The sequence below is a fragment of the Drosophila nasuta genome, unplaced genomic scaffold (genome assembly GCF_023558535.2).
Source record: "Drosophila nasuta strain 15112-1781.00 unplaced genomic scaffold, ASM2355853v1 ctg20_pilon, whole genome shotgun sequence".
Taxonomy (NCBI): domain Eukaryota; kingdom Metazoa; phylum Arthropoda; class Insecta; order Diptera; family Drosophilidae; genus Drosophila; species Drosophila nasuta.
In genome coordinates, this window is record NW_026869427.1 from 118,315 (window position 1) to 128,538 (window position 10,224).

A 10,224-nucleotide genomic window follows, 5' to 3' on the forward strand; every position below is an offset into this window, starting at 1 on the left:
ATTTTTCGTAGTTATACATATTCTTAAAAAACAAAAATAAAAATCAACAAATAAAATATTAATAAAACAAAAATTATAAAGCATCATCAAGTAATTCATAGACAGATGTAAGCAAACTCGACCTATCTTTTTTAGGAAGTTTTCTCTGTTCTGTTGAAAATGGATCTGAACGCAATAATAAATAGTTCATGACACCTGTGTTTGTTAAAGTACGAGATATTTTCCGACTGTGTTGAAGTCTACATTTATTTATTTCCTTGTTATTGGACTCTGCAGCTTCCTCTGAAAGCTCTCCTATCGACTCTAATAAGTGCAATAATGTTGCACATCTGTGAATCAAAAATGCATCGATTCTTGTTATTTCGGATAATCTGCATAACAAAAGAATTCCCGTGCGATATTTCCGTCGTTTGAAGATCCTCTCCTCCATCTCTAGGTTTGTCCACTAGTATTCCAATTTTTTCGCAAAATTCCTCCTGAATGTGTTTTTTCCTGTTCAATACTTGAAACTTCTTTTCTTCATCGCGTACTTGCCACATTTTGACCTCTAGATTATATGAAATTTGTAAAAAGTATATATAAGTAAAAAGTATATATAAGTATATATATATTGCCGAGGATGATTCGCTGATTGCGTTGCACACATTTCCATCAACCATTATAAGATGAAAGCTATGCGTAATAAGATCTTTTTTATTAGAGATGCTTGATTGCTTTGGCTTTAATTGTTTAATTTTTGCGTCAAAATATTGTGCTTCGTCTTTCGACACTTTCGCGGTCTCTTTCTTAAATTGAAATCTTATTGGTCGACAGTAACGAGTCGATGATGGCCGGGGGTTTTTCAAATTATTGTGATATCTATTAGAGTAACCAGTTAGAGAAGTACCTCTCTCGTCCAAATCACCGTTTGAAAACTTTTGCTTATACTCGCTATGCCCTGTACTTCCATCAAAGCACCATTTTCCAACTAAAGTCAAATTCTTAACTATATTTTCAGGCATAGTTTCAATGATGTTGTTTTGAAGCTATGATTTGTTCGTTATTCATTAAATTTTGAACATGGCCTTTGAATCTAGTTTTTATTAGGCTTACTGCTATAATTTCATGTGATTCTTTTAGTGAATCCACTAGACTCAGAGCATCAGCGAAACTTTGTGGATTCTCAGACTTTCCGCCAAACTTTGGTATCAGTGAAGAGGCTAGCTTAAGAAATTGTACTTGTGACCATATTTGGATTTTTATACCAGGTAGAAGGGAATTATAACTTTGTGCCGGCAGGAAATGTATGTAACAGGTAGAAGGAGGCATCTTCGACCCTATAAAGTATATATATATATATATATGTATATATATAAAACAAAACAAAAAAGCATTCAACAGAGCCGCAAAGCAGCTGAAGGATGAACTTTTGAAGCTCGGGCAGAGCTCGTTCGAGGAGTTCTTGGCCATTGCCTGGAGACCCCATTCGAGGAGTCGTAATGCTTGGCGTGAAGCAAGCCTTCGACAGAGTCTGGCACCCAGGGCTACTGCTCAAACTAAAGAGAAGCCTGTCTCAACCCCACTACGTATTGCTTCAATCTTACCTTGACAACAGATGCTTTTACGTTAGATACGGAGATGCGCGATCCACCACGAAAGGAATCCAAGCCGGGGTACCACAAGACAGCGTTCTAGGCCCTCTCCTGTACACGTTGTACACAGCGGATATGCCTACAATTCTCAAACACCATCTAGGCCTGGCTACGGAGGTGGAACGTCTCGGTAAACCCCAAGAAATCCACGCAAACTACATTCGCACTTCGCAACGGTAACTGTCAGCCTCAATGCGGATAACATTCCCGAAAATTCCATGTCAAAATACCTGGGGATGACGCTCGACAGGCGGTTAATATGGCGCACACCCATCCTACGGAAGAGAAAGCAGGCTGAAGCAATTCCAATGGCTCATCGGAAGACGCTCCAAACTTAGAAGCAAACGTAAACTGCTCGCTTATAAAACAAATATTAAGCCAATCTGGACCTACGACATCCAGTTTTGGGGCACTGCCAGTGTTGCAGAAATATACAAAGGCTGCAAAATAAGGCTCTGAGAATGGTCTCGAACGCTCATCCCTATCACGACAACAGCACCATATACGAGGTACTCAGGGTTCTCTGGGTGATAAATGAAATCCGAAAAGTGAGCACTAATTACATCATCAGGCTCCATAACCACCCAAACGTACTGGCCATCAACATCCTGGACAACAGCCAAACTGTCAGGAGGCTTAGAAGAAAACACCCCCTCGACCTGCCTATGGAGGATGATGATTAGCCCTCTAGTACCCCACCAACCATCTCTTGTAAGAAGCTAATCGACAAGGCTACCTCCGTAAATTTAATTATTGTCCAAAGAAACAGATTTTAAATAAATAATTAGAGTAAAAAAGAAAACCAAAAATCTTCGTTGCAAAATTTCTCAGATACCAAACATACAAACATAGGCGAGCATGTAGATACGTATACGCATACATAGAATTCATACATAGCAGGCGTTTTTGCCCATACAAGAGTATTTCTTTTTTCAACTTTTTATACCCGCTACCCATAGGGTAGAAGGGTATTATAACTTTGTGCCGGCAGGAAATGTATGTAACAGTATATATATTCTTGATCAGCGTCAACAGCCGAGACGATCTAGCCATGTACGTATGTCCGTCTGTGTGTCTGTGTGTCTGTGTGTCTGTCCGTCTGTCCGTATGAACACCTAGATCTCAGAGACTATAAGACATAGAGCTATAAATTTTTTTCGACAGCATTTGTTATGTTTGCACGCACATCAAGTTTGTTTCAAATTTTTGCCACGCCCACTTCCGCCCCCGCAAATCAAAAAAATCTAATAACAAGCGTAATTTTAAAGCTAGAGTTACGAATTTTGGTTTATACAATAACAACTATAGTAATTATGATTCCTGAAAATTTGGTTACGATCAGACAAAAATTGTCGAAGTTATTAAAGAAATACTTTTGTATGGTCAAAAACGCCTACTTACTAGGGGTCTTAGTTGCTTTGGCCGACAATTTGGTATATTGTGCCGTCTATGGTATATTTATAATGCGGTACTATATCGATATACCACATATACCATTTGGTATATTTTTTAGTATTTTTGCAGTATATTTCGTATATTTTGAGAAATATAATGCAAAATATATAGCTTTTATTCAAAATGGGTAGCTGGTATCTCCAGTCGAGTACACTCGACTGTAGCTTTCTTACTTGTTTTATGTTGTTAACGCTTAAGTACAAAATATGAAGAAGTGACAGCTTTACGATAGTCACTTACAAACAAACCACAAAAAGTGGTGGCGTATCGATTGTTTTTTCTCGATATACGCGAATGTCATCTCTATTTAGTGGTTCCATCGCTATTTAAAAAGTGCCGGCAAATTCTTAAAAGCTGTGAAATGCCAAAGGAATACAACCAAAAATGCCGCGATGTGTGGCTTAAAAATTATGAATTCAAGGCATGGATTCGCAGGGATGACACAGACCAGCAGAGGTTTTATTGCAATTATTGCAAGAGCACTATTACAGCGAAACTGAGTGATCTGCGAGCTCACGCTGCAACAAGGAAGCACACAAGTGCCATGAGTGGCTTTGCCCAGGCGAACAAGCTCAACTTTGCAAGAGCATCTCAAAATTATTATTTGCAAATTAAGGCAGCAACACTGTGCCTTTTTATTGCACAGCATACAGCAATGGCGCAAATTGACCACTTGGGGAGCCTATGCAAAAAAAGCGAAAAAGGCGAATATAAATCTACACCGGACCAAATGCACAAACATTTTAAAAAATGATCACACTTTTCTGAAGACTTACGCGAAGATATCGGAGAATCAAAAAACAGCCTACTCCTTGACGAGTCCACAGACACAAGCGTTACAAAACTTCTAGGTATGTATTAACATAATTTTTAATAACAATTACTTTCATTGAATTAAATATTTAATAAATTTATTTTGTTAAAGTATATATATTTATGTAGGTGTGGTTATCAATTATTTTTCGATGCGGCGGGGTGTATTCGTCTCCACATTTTTGAAAATTGTAGCTTTAGAAAGTGGAAATGCCGAAGCCATTGCATATATCGTCAAAAATGTATTGTCGTCCTATAAATCAGATATTAAGAATCTCATTGGTATTGGGACAGACAATGCCAATGTCATGACAGGCAAAAACCATAGTGTTTTCACAGAATTAAAAAAGGAAACTCCAAACCTAATTTTAATAAAATGTGTGTGCCATTCTGTACAGCTGGCTATTAGCCAAGTATGTAAACATCACCTCCCAGAGGAGGAATTTGGAATTCTTAATTTATGAAACGTAAACTGGTTTGCTAAAAGTTCATGCCGTCAAATAGAGTATCAAAAAATGCATGAATGTTTAAACGATGATAAGGTATTTTAAACTGTTGTTACAGACATTTGAATTTTTATCTTAACATTTATGTATTGTTTTTTAAGTGTACGTGAGTATTTAGCTTGCTAACTTTAGTGTGCCAACTATGTTCTATTTGTTATGTGTGAATTGTCCTGCATGTTGTTTTTAACAAAGTAAATTATTATTTCAATAACTCTTTTATTGTGTAAATTATAATTATGTAACTATTTAAATTATGTAAATTTTTTCTAAAAGGTTCCTTTGAAAATACCCAGAGACAGTGACACAAGATGCTTGTCGATTGAATTGGCGGAATCGAGAATATTGCATCAGTGGGAAGAGCTGAAATTGCACTTAAGCTTAGCTGCAACTAATGAAAAATGCTTTAAAGCGCAAAGCAATTCAGCGATGACGTTAACTAGCTTTATTTGTTGTTATTAAAGCCAATTCTTTGAGACAAAAGGTGAACAAGTCATTTCAAAGCAATAACGCCAACGCAACAGAATTACTAAATGATTTGGAGTTTGCCATAAATACGCTAAAGAAAGGAGTTATACGTAGGAGTTACACATATTTCACAATTGAATTGATTAAGCAATTAAAACAGAGGTAAGCAGTTTTTTGTTATTTTTTATAAACGACCAAAAAATTTTGGTTATTACTTCTAGGCTACCGGATAATTTTAAGATTCTTAAACAGATTGATGTTTTTCCCGTCACTAAGATATTGGGCATCACAGATATTTTAGAGTTCCTGCAATGCAAAAATATTGCTGAAATAGAACGCCAATACAACAACATAAATTTGATTAAGTGGGACAACAACAGCGACACAAACAAATTTCGGTTTAAGGTGCAAAACTTTAAAGATTCTGGTGGAAAGGTTATTTAGCCAGGTTAACCTAATTAAATCAAAATTAAGAAATTCAATGGGCGTCAGCACGACTAACAGCATTCTAAGCATAAGGCAAAGTGTAAATTTCAAGCAAAAGATATACTCTATTCATTTTTATTTTAATATACAGAAATGCATGCGAAGGATGGGAAAATGCTGCATCGACTATGAAGTGCCTGCACAATATCTGCAGATGAAAGGCACGAATATGTCATATTCAAATAAGACAGACCAAGACGATAATGGAAATCTTTTAAACAAAAATGAATTTAATAAATTGTTATTTTTTTTTTTTAGAAATTTTTTCTTATTTTTGATACATTAGTTTTTAGATTTAAAAAAAAAAATTTTTTTAAGCTTTTTTCTCCATTTTTTCCGTCAAAAACAGCTTTTTTGCTGCTCAAAAGTTGGCAGCACTAAAGATACGTTTTGGTTGTGTGAAATGACGCATCTATGTATTGTATAGCAAATTGTCAACAAAGAACAAAGTGCTTCTTTACAAGACTATAATTAAGCCAGCGTGGACCTATGGAATTGAGCTCTGGGGCACTGCTTCGACAACAAACATTAAAAAGCTTGAAAGATCAGAATGTCGACTTCTGAGGCAGTTAGTAAATGCCCCGTACTACGTGCGCAACTCAACAACAAAAAGAGACCTAAACATACCATAAGTCTGTGAAGAAGTAGCAAAAATCAGCAAAAGACACTTGCGGAGGTTGGAAAATCATGACAACCACTTAGCCATCAACATCCTGGACAACAGCACAACGTCATTCAGGCATAAAAGGTTTCACCCCGTTGATCTCCCCTTCAGAGTCCCATAGCGTAATATCTTCCTAATACACCCTTAACCTAAGATAAAATATTTACTTTTCCCCCTTCAATGTATCATAAAATTTAATTAATTGCCCTCATGGGCAGATGTAAATAAAGAACATAAAAAAAAAATCTATGTATTTTATGGTTAGTGGTACAGCATTGATATAGTGTTACATGAATTGGTGGATGTGGCGGGTTAATTTGGAGGCGCTTTTCGAGCCTTGTGTTCGGTTTTTTAGGAGCCTCTAGCCTCTCGGTAGTTGCTATTGTCACCATCGGCGTTTTCGGGATTGTCATTCGATAATAAGCGGAGTGAGCTCCTGTATCTGTCTGTAGGCATTGGAGGCGCCTTTGGAACCTTATGTTCGGTTTGGCACAATGACTGGTCCGCACAAAGCGGACCCAGAACCTGAGGCATCACCCCCAGCTACTGATCCATCGTTCATGTTAGCGACAACCACTAGAGAGACTCCAATCAAACCGAAACTAGAACCACTTGAGAATTGCAACAGGCAAATAAGTATAATTTGCTGTTTACGTTTTATTTATTTATGGCATACAAATTTGTAATTGGAGAACGAAATATTGCATACTTTTAAGCTGATCATTCAAGAACATAAAAAATCAAGAAAGCTACAGTCAAGTGTGCACCATAGGGTAGAAGGGAATTATAACTTTGTGCCGGCAAGAAATGTATGTAACAGGTAGAAAGAGCCATCTCCGACCCTATAAAGTATATATATTCTTGATCAGATCAACAGCCGAGACGATCTAGCCATGTCCGTCTGTGTGTCTGTCCGTCCGTCCGTATGAAACACTGGATCTCAGATACTATAAGAGATAGAACTATAATTTATTTTTCGACAGCATTTGTTATGTTTGCACGCAGATCAAGTTTGTATCAAATTTTTCTGACTTTCTGACTTGTTTTATATGTTTGTGATTGTCTTTTGTATGTTTGAGATGATTTAGAGCCAGAGGCCCAGGCAAAAACAGGGATTGTAAAAATATATGTAATACTGTGGGCAAAAAGTAGTAAGACTTTGTTCATAATTTTAAAATTCTTTATATATTCGGCCAAATCTATTTCGTCCCTCACAAAGTAATCCCCCCCCGGCCACAATACACTTTCGCAAACGTTTTTTCCAATTCTCGAAATAGTTGTTAAAGTAGATTTCCGGAATAGTCTTCAATGCGCGTAGCGATTCTCGTTTAATGTCTACAATTGGCTCAAAACGGTTTCCCCGGAGCGATCGTTTGAGTTTTCTGAACAGCCAGAAGTCACACGGAGCCAAATCAGGCGAATACGGTAGTTGTGGAACGATATTGGTTGAATTTTTGGCAAAAAACTCACTAAGAATCAATGCAGTATGCGACGGTGCATTATCGTGATGCAAAAACCAACAGTTGTTGATCCATAATTTTGGTCTTTTTAGACGAATTGCTTCACGAAAACGACGCATCAAATAATAGTCCTTATTAACATTTTGGCCGGATGGAAGGAATTTATGGTGCGCAACACCACGAAAATCGAAAAAAAACTGTCATCATGACCTTGATTTTTGAACGACTTTGACGTGCTCCTTCTTGACCCTCCTTGAAGTCTTTTTACCACTTATAAACATTTTTTTGTGACATGGTAGAATCACCGAAGGCCTTTCTCAACATTTTGGAACATTTCGGCACCCGAAATTTGATTCCGCTTACAAAATTTAATGGAACTTCTTTGTTAAATAATTTCACTCATTGTAAAAATCGCCGAATGCACTTTTTGCACTTCAGAAAAACAAGCATATATTAAACACTAATGATTATTTTGATGTGATTTTTGGCATAGAAGTTACTGACAGTCTTGTCAACCTAGAAACAAAATATTTCGACGAATGGATTTCCGCACGAAATATAAATTAAAAAGTCTTACTACTTTTTGCCCACAGTAGTATGTATGTGAATGTTCATTTGTATATTAAAACAAAATTGCTGGACACAACAACTGAATCGTCTTTTAAAGAGTACAAGAGTACTAAATCGAAATTATTAGCTGGTGAGCTTAAGCCTACTGCTTCACGTGAAGGACATCAAATTTAGTTAAGTACAAATGCTACATTATGACCAATAGCCGAAAGCGCAGTCTTCATGTCGTTGATGTACCCTCAGAAACCAAAAAGAAATGCACCAACCTGGCAACGGAGTGGACAATAAAGAATGGTCAGCCGCTTAAAACGTCAATAATGACTCTGTAATGCCGCATCACACAACTATATCGCGAAACATCGGTGCGCTCTATGATTTTCACATCAATGAAGTAAGAATCGAAATTCAAGAGCAGAAACTATATGGATATCGCATAACTTCAGATATCTGGACGGACGATTTCTTTAAAGAATCTTATATTTTACGGACTATGCATTACGTCAAAGAAAGTACTCTTAAAAACTAGCAGTGAAATTAATGGGTGGAGCGAATTTTACGTGACTTTGGATGTGATTTACTGTTTGACGATCCAATATTTGTTACCGACTGAGGAGCTAATATGAAAGCAGCGTTCAATGGACTGAGCACAATACACTGTGCAAATCACTTGATACACAATGTGATTGGCAAAGTTGTGTATGAAGTACCAGAATTGCTGGATCTGGTTAATCGCTGCAGCAAACTTGTTAAGTATTTTAAAAAATTTGGACAAAACTGGAACTTAACAAGCATCCTGAAAAGCTACTCTCCAACTCGTTGGAATACTATATTTAACCTCTTGAAGTCGGTTGAGTTAAATTTGATGGAAATTTCGTAGATTTTGGTGGAAAAAAAATTAAATATCAAGAATTACGGATATAAATTTAATTAATATTAGCGGAATGTTGAACCTTCTTGCCGCCTTTGAATGTTGCTCCAAAAAGCTGGAGGGTAGCAATTATCCGATATTGGACTTGTCTGTTCCACATATTAATAACTTAAAAAAACAAGTAAGAAAGTTACAGTCGAGTGGGCTTGACTGTGAGAAACCCGCTACCCATTTTGAATAAAAGCAAAATATTTATTTTCAAAATTTCCAAATATACCAATATCGATATAGTGCCGCATTCATAATATACCATAGACGGCACAATATACCAGATTGTCGGCCAAAGCAACTAAGACTAAGTAGGCCTTTTAGCCCATACAAAAGTATTTCTTTAATAACTTCCACAATTTTTATCTGATCGCAATCAGGAATTTTCAGGAATCATGAATAATATAGTTATTATTGTATACACCGCAGCACAGTAGTTGGGCTCGTATGGAGTCGTGGCCATAAATACTTTCCATTAAGATATCAATGTGAAATTTTTTCCAAATCCTAAAATAGTGAAAAAATTGGCCATATCGTACGTCTATATCATGTAGCTGCCATAGGAACGATAGGATAGAAATAAGTTTTTTCAAGATATGTAAACCAAACTTACAGATAGTATGCTTGGACCAGTTTTATATATGCTTGCCAAATATGGTCCAAATCGGAAAACTAAGCAAAAATTGTAAACACAAATAAGTAATTGAGCTGTTTCTTTTTCAAATTGGAACCTCATTGGTCTGCAGAAGCGTGTAGATGACGGTCGGGGATTTTTCCAAATTATTTTTTGACCTTTGGGATCACTGGAATTTGTAATCAGCTGCAATGGTACGTATGAGGTAACACAAAAGAGTAGAGTCGTCCAAATTATTGTTAAGCGCTTTCTGTTTATATTCAGACTGTCCGGTGCTACCATCGAATCCCCATTTTCCTATCAAAATTAAGTTCTTAATGTTCTCAATAACTTTGTGTTGAAGTTTTAAAATCCGTGAGGCTGTATGGTTTAACAAACATTGCAATTAAACTTCAGCTTTTGCTTCAGTAACGCTGATATCTTCTGGGTAGCTGTTTTTTTTTTTTGCTTTCAAAACCTGCTCGTAAATCGGCAATATATCAAATGAAACAAGCGTATTAATAAACTTACGAATAAGCAAATATTGATGTTTCATTAAATTCGTCTCCACAAAAAGTGATAAAACTTCGTCAATATCGGCTTGGCAATGTTTTGGGACTGAAGACAAGCTGCACGATCGAAACA

At 36.6% G+C, this 10,224-nt stretch overlaps 1 long non-coding RNA gene across 1 annotated transcript; it reads left to right on the top strand.

Moving 5' to 3' along the window:
* Positions 1-8,010: 8,010 nt before the first annotated feature.
* LOC132797779 (uncharacterized) lies at positions 8,011-10,021 on the top strand. The gene is made up of 3 exons (XR_009633779.1): positions 8,011-9,277; positions 9,347-9,794; positions 9,865-10,021. It is a non-coding gene; the product is annotated as an uncharacterized LOC132797779 (long non-coding RNA).
* The last annotated feature ends 203 nt before the right edge of the window (positions 10,022-10,224 follow it).